We start from the raw sequence: 7,017 nt of genomic DNA on the forward strand, positions 1-7,017 counted from the left end.
GCCGCCTGATCTCCGCGGCGCCCACTCCAGCTGCCACCTCCTCCCCCGAGAGGGCTGCGCGGGCGGGAAGACGCCCAGACGCCAGCTTCGGTCCCCCTTCAGTCTCTCGGTTCCTCTTTCCTCCCAAGTAAGGGAATAAGCCGCGAGGAAAGAGCGCCCCGGGCCACCGCGCAACCAAGTGTTGCATGGTGAGGTAAGACCACGGCCGGTGCGGCGCAGGGGGTCTCCCGCTCTCGGGGCGCGGGCAGCAGGAACTTGGAAAAGGAGGGCAAAACGGGAGCCAGTCCTGCGGCCGGGGAAGGGGCTGCAGACAAGGCCACTGCGCCCACCCGACAGTGCCACCTGCCGCAAAGCCCTGCAGGAAGGGATGCCCCACTAGAGGGGTGCGGGCACGGGAAGGGCACGGGGTGGGGCGCCGGCTCCTTCGGCGGTTGTGAGACCTCTCTCCCCCCAAGCCCCAAAGCTGTGCGAGCGAGAGGTAGCCTTGCTCCAGGCAGTTTGCTGAAGCAACTGGTCGGATTTCTCCCTTGTGGACTTGCCTCCCGCCTGACTGTCCAGTTCGCGCTCCAGGTTGCACACCGGCGGCGGGGAGCAGGGAACGCTTTTCCTAATGTCTGGGCGCCACGGCCCTTGGCAGTCCAGCCGGGTTCTAGGACTTTAGGGCACTCCACAAAGCCCGCGGGCAGGGGACTCAAAGGAAAGCTGGAGAGCACGGACACCTTGGCGAATTAAGGCGGGGAGGGTCAGGACGAGGATCTAAGGCCGACCTGTTTGGTCTCGGAGTCACAGGATGTGTCCGTGTGTGTTTGTATCTTGAGGTGTGCGCATCCCGAATCACCTGTGCGGCTTCCGCAAACTCCACCTGTCCCGCACCCTGAGATTATCTTCCTCTGAACGAGAGGAACAGAATGTGGGGAGTGGGCTGTGGACTTCTAGAAAGCCCTACAGGTGATTCAGAGGCTCTGCCCTCATTCCCACCACCACTGCAATGGGAAGCGTGGGCCGAGAGCGAGAAGACAGCTCTCGACGTGAGCCATCCAGCCGCGGAACTCGAGGTGGCTGTCGAGACCCCTCCCCAGTGGCCCCCGCGGCAGGAGGGTCTGCTGCGGCGCCAGGTGATTTGTGCTGCGCCGCAGTGGTGCGCGGGAGCGCTGCGAACCCGTGGGCGCGCTCTCGGGGCGCTGAGCTGCGGTCTCCCAGGCTCCATTAACATACGATGACCTCGCGGGGGAGGGGGGGTATCGGGGGGGGGCTGGAAAGGTTGTTTGTCATTCCTTTATTTTGGGGGAACGCACCTCGAATCTGGGTGTCATGATAAGGAACAGCTGTCAGGACCTGGGGCTGGAAACTGCCCCTCTGGTCTGGGGGGGACGGGGGAGCAACTTTGGTTTCGGTGTTAGAAATTGATTCTTTGTCGATGAGATACAGCTCAAGGAGCCACTTGCCGGAACATAGGCAGCTTGTCAGTGAAGGACGTGAGGTCATAGGGGATAAATGTCAAGTTTTGGTCACAGATGTACCCAAGAACACACATCCCTTTGTGTTATATGTTCCTCTCGTTCCAGGCAGGTGTCCTACCGTGGGAAGGTGCTTTGCCGTTTGTCATGTTTAAAAGGCTATCATTGCCAGAGCACTCCAAATAAAAATTATGCTCAGTAAATAAAGTGGCTGCAACTGAGCTAACTTCCTGTTACACTCCTGATCTAAGTCCTTTCTGCCGATCACCCTTATTATTGATGCCCAGCACTCTAGGCACGATTTCAGGTATTTTTCTGAGAAGGGTCTGGGGCTGGGAAGCTAGTAGATGAGTCTTTTCCACCTTAGAATCTTATGTAGTGTTTGGTTTGGACCAACCTAGACATGGGGAGAAGACGGCAAACATCAGAGTGTTTTGGAATCTAGACTCTCAGAGATAGGCGTAACTCCTAAGATGGTCTGGTCCAGCTTCTGCCTCCCCGACTCAATTCCCCTCACAACATCATCAACAGATGGCAAAGACCCCTCCAACCCTGAGGGTCAGGGTCTGCATGTGTGAGGCTCTTCTGGCCAAATAACCCAGAAGGCAGCCGCCCTTCCCTCTCCTGATGATGAGGGTAGGGGGACGTGATTGCTCCCTCCTCCCCTGGAAGGGAAGGGGAAGAAGGCAAGGGAAGTATCATTTCCTTGAAGCAAAACTCTTTTCAAAAATATCTTATTGTATTATATCACTATGACATGATCTTTTAGAATAAAAGTAATTTTAGTATAAAAATTGGACAGGCGCGGTGGCTCAGCCTGTAATCCCAGCATTTTGGGAGGCTGAGGCAAGAGAATTGTCTGAGCCTTGGGGTTTGAGGCCAGCCTGGATGACTTGATGAAATTTCATCTCTACGATAACTCACGAAAACTATCCGGGCATGGTGGCATGTGTCTATAGTTCCAGCTATTGGACCCCAACAGATGGCAAGGATCCCTCCAACCCTGAGGGTCAGGCTGTGCATGTGTGAGGCTCTTCTGGCCAAATAACCCAGAAGGCAGCCGGGGTGGAAGAATTGCCTAAGCCCAGCAGGTAGAGGCTGCAGTGGCCATGAGCATGCCACTGCACTTCAGCCTGGCAACAAGAACGAGACTCCAACTCAAAAAAAAAAAGTATAAAAATTTGGAAATTTGAAAAGTACACAAAGAATCAAGTAAACAACCCATAATTCTACCACCTAGATCCCACACTACTAATATATTGGCATATTTCCTTCCCATCTATTATTATGCCTTGAAATCATACAATCCATAGAAAGTCGGTGTTTATTGGTTACTTATTAAAGGTACTTTGTATGGTATTAGGTATTGTATATTCATTATGTCATCTAATTCTCAGAAGTCCCTCTTCGGTAGGTATTACTGTTATCAACCTCTTTTTTTTTTGAGTTGGAGTCTCACTCTGTCACCCGACTGGAGTGCAGTGGCACGCTCCCGGCCACCGCAGCCTCGACCTGCTGGGCTCCGGCGATCCTTCCACCTCAGCCTTCCAAGTAGCTGGGACTATAGGCGCATGCTACCATGCCCGGCTAATTTTTTTTTTTTTTAACTGTAGAGATGAGGTCTCGCCAAGTTGCCGGGGTGGCTCTTGAACCCGCAGGCTCAGGCAATCCACTCATCTTGGTCTTCCAAAGTGCTGGGATGACAGGCTGAGGCACCAAGTCTGGCCATTTTTAAAATGTAGCCTTTATGTAGGGTTTGAAGTGTTCAAGTGATTTGCCCAAGTCATACAGCTAGTAAGTGGCAGAATTAGGGTTCGAACTCAGGCTGCCTTACTCCACAGTGTGGTTGCTGAGTCTCTGCTTTTTTCTTACCCAGTGTTGAGGAAGAAGTCCTTCATAAACATCATTTTCCTGGCTGCATATTATTACACTATTCGCTATTTAAGTGGCTTTCTGTCTTTAGCAACTACAAATAATCCGGACAAAGTCTACTGCACACATTTCCCATTACTCCTTTGGATAGATTCCTAGAAGTAGATCACTGGGCCAAAGGACATGAATGTTTTAAGACTCCTAATATGTATGAGAAGCCACTTCTCAAAAGGGCTGTCCAATTTATGATTCCATTCATCAGAGGCAACTTTGCCATTGTCAAAGCAGGTGGCCCTTAGGAATTTAGATAGGCCAGGTTTCACACGACCAAGCCATTTCGCATGAGCATCCCCTAGCCTCTTGGAAGATGAAAACACACATCGCATCCTGCCTTATACACACAGGAATGATTATAAATATAAAACGATACCTATTTTTCTGTGAGCAACTGCTGCAAAATTCTCTGACTAAAAGTCACATATTAACTTTGAACAAATCAAACGATCGTGTAAATGACATAAATGTATATGCCATCCCATTCGTCATGCAAGTAATGGTAACAACCCTTGTTCCTATGAATGTGCATCCCTGTCACAACCAAATCCAGCAAGTTCAACCAATCAGTTAGAGTTTCTTCACACATTGGCTAGATTCATGGAGTAATTTGTTTACACCAAATATCAGCATTCCACAACCAAACACCTGTGCAGTGGGAGTTGCTGTCACTTTATAAGTAACAAAGTGTATCTGACCAAAACAAACAAATAAATAAATAAAATCAAGTTTAGTAACTACTAATAAAACAATTAAAAAATGATGGCCACTTATGGACCTAATCCTGAATTGTACCCTACATCTTTCTTTAAAATAAGATAAATTGAAATTAATGAATTAGCTTAATTTAATTTTTAAACACAATTAAAAAATAAGATTATATATATCATCAAAATAATGTCCTCTGGTGGAATAAAATGTGACTGGCAAAAAAGAGATTGAATTAGGCAATACAAAAAACACACACACACACACACATACACACACACACAAAGGGGCAATTTAGAAGAAAACAACTTGACTCTAGCTGTGAGTTTTTCCTAGAGCTGTGATGGTCTAGCAGTGAGTTTTGGCGCTCCGGAATATAATCTGTTGTAAATGGAATAAATATCAATTGAACCCCCACTCAGATCTACTCATACAATGTCCTTCAGGCAAGCCCAATCCTATAGGGCTCTAGCCATACCCATAGCACCTGTGCTCAGACTTAGCTTACTGTGGTGAAACCACACCCCTTATTTGCGTATCCCCCACTGAACTGTGAGCTCCCTGAAGGCAGAGACTCTGCCTAATTCTTCCCTATATCACCAGCACTTGAGATAGTACAAATACGTAGTCAACAATTTAATATGATTCATGAACAAATCAAAGAATTTTCTAGGTCCTGTACCAGCTGCTTTATGTGTATTTTTTCCATGCATCTTTATTTTACTCAGGTTGGTCAGTCTCAGAAATGTACCCAAGTGTCTAGAGCTGTGCTATTTGTTTTCATATGTGACTATTTCTGTGTTCATTTAATTCATTAAAATTAAATGATATTTAAGATGCAGTTCTTCAGTCGCACTAGTCACATATCTAGTGCTTAAAAATGCTGCATGCGGCTCTGGCTATCATATTGGGGATTGCACATATAAAACGTTTCCATCACTGCAAAAAGTTCAACTGGAATGTGCTGTTTAGAGTGTAAGCTCCATGCAGGCAAGAGGTGTGTCTATGTCTCATTTTTCACCGTATCCTCTGTACTAGCCTGGCCCAGAGGAGATGAGGGGGCAAAAGAAAAGGAGGGATGGCACTAATAAATGTAGAAATATTAGCTATTGCATTTATTGGGCTCATCTACTCTGTGTCCCATAGTGTGCTATATTTTATATGTGCATTGTCTCACTTAGTAATCATGACACTACAAGCCTGGTATTAACCTCACCCCAAAGACAAGGAAACTGAGTCTCAGAAACTGGGATACTTCACCTATAGTCACAAAAGTGGTAGGAAAGACTGAGTTTTAAACTTAGTTTCATATGATTTCAAAGCCTTTTCTCTTAGGCCTTTTGCTTTAGTACCTCAACAACTGCTGTGTATGGTGCTGTGAAGAGGAATTACCACTATCTTGGCTTCCCAGGAAATCAAAGAAAAGGGATTTTGAAGGCTTTCCAAAGGAAATAATTGATGTAATTTGCGAATGTGAATGGCATTTCAAGAGTGCAAAATTTTGCTAAGGGCTCAAGAGAACTTGTCCTTGGATATATGCAGTAGGGAAAACAAATTGCCTCTGTAGTATGGCCTGACCAGAGGACCAAAACCTAGGAGAGAAGGCCAGCCACCCACCATCATTATATGTTCTCCTCGGGGAGTCCTGTCACCAACTCCCAGGAGGAACTGGCTTGGCCAGGATCTCACAACTCATTAGTGGTGTAACCTGGCTCTTCACTCCCTGGCCAGTGCCCTTTCCACTGTTCTGCCCTGCCTCCTTGGCCATCTGCTCCAGTGTCCTCACTGTTATCACCACTCTTGTTCCAGTTTTCTTTAGGAAAAAATAATATAGTGCAAAATTTCAAGGGAGTCTTCATCAGCACCGAAAAGACTGAAATCACCACTTTCTTTATTCTATTTTCTGTTTCTATTAAAACCCTTTAAGGCCTAATAAGTAGCCCATTCCATTGACTCCTGTTGAGCTTAGTATCAATGGAGGCAACCCAATTCTCTTAAACTTACTTTGGAACTGTATTGCCATGCCCTTACTCCCACCCCATGCTTGTACAGATGACACCTGTCATCAGTGCAAATACAGAACCTTTGCGTTTTTCCTCATTTCATTGTATTTAATTTAGTCTATCTCAGCAGCTTTCTCAAATATTTCTAGCTGTGATTCTGTCATCCAGCGTATTTACTGTTCCTTTCAGCCAGCTTCCTGCCATTCCTGAATCTGATCAGCATGATCTCTTCAACTAAGTGATTAATAAAAACAATGAACATTACAGGATTATGAGGCATTCCACTATAAGCTCTTGAAAGATAGATGTTGAACAGATTGATGCTGTTCAATAATTAAGCATCATTCTTTTAGAAAATTGATTCAACCTCTTGTACTATCATTCGGCTCATATGTCTCCATCTTTTCCAAAAGATTATCAGAAGAATCTTATCAAATTTCTTGATAAAGTATAGGTGTTCTTTCTCACTGGTATTTCCTTGATCAGCTATCCATTAACCTAATCAAAGAAGCAATTTTATGGTCTGACATGATTTTAATGAATCCACGTGTGTTTCTAGGGATCACAGTTTCAGCCTTAAAAACTCAGTCTACATCCCCATTCCAGCATGTTTCCTGTGACTAACATCAATCCATCTAGTTAAGGAATTTTAATAAATTATTTTCCCATTAAAAAAATACAACTGTATTTGCCATGAAGGTGGTGGTGGTGGTGGTGGTGGTGGTGGTGGTGGTGGTGGTGACTGTAGTGGTGATGGTGATCATAGTGGTGGGGGGGTGATGATGGTGATGGGGTTGGGGGTGATTATGGTAGTGATGGTGTTGATATTGATGATGGTGAGGGGGGTGACGGTGATGGTGGTGATGATAGTGATGTTGATGGTGACGGCGGTGGTAGTTTTGATGGTGGGGAGAATATGATGG

General features: G+C 46.1%; 1 protein-coding gene across 2 annotated transcripts in view; it reads left to right on the plus strand.

Annotated features, from left to right (window-relative positions):
* DGKG (diacylglycerol kinase gamma) overlaps positions 1-7,017 on the plus strand; it is a 212,003-nt gene continuing 204,986 nt past the window's right edge. Inside the window, exon 1 of one of the 2 annotated variants that reach the window (XM_021708769.1) lies at positions 1-193. The gene's annotated coding sequence lies outside the window, so the exon portion shown is untranslated. The remainder of the gene's footprint in view (positions 194-7,017) is intronic. The other variant, XM_008051124.2, reaches the window with a different exon arrangement.

The sequence above is a fragment of the Carlito syrichta genome, unplaced genomic scaffold, assembly GCF_000164805.1.
Source record: "Carlito syrichta isolate Samal-C Ts95f unplaced genomic scaffold, Tarsius_syrichta-2.0.1 Scaffold63716, whole genome shotgun sequence".
NCBI lineage: Eukaryota > Metazoa > Chordata > Mammalia > Primates > Tarsiidae > Carlito > Carlito syrichta.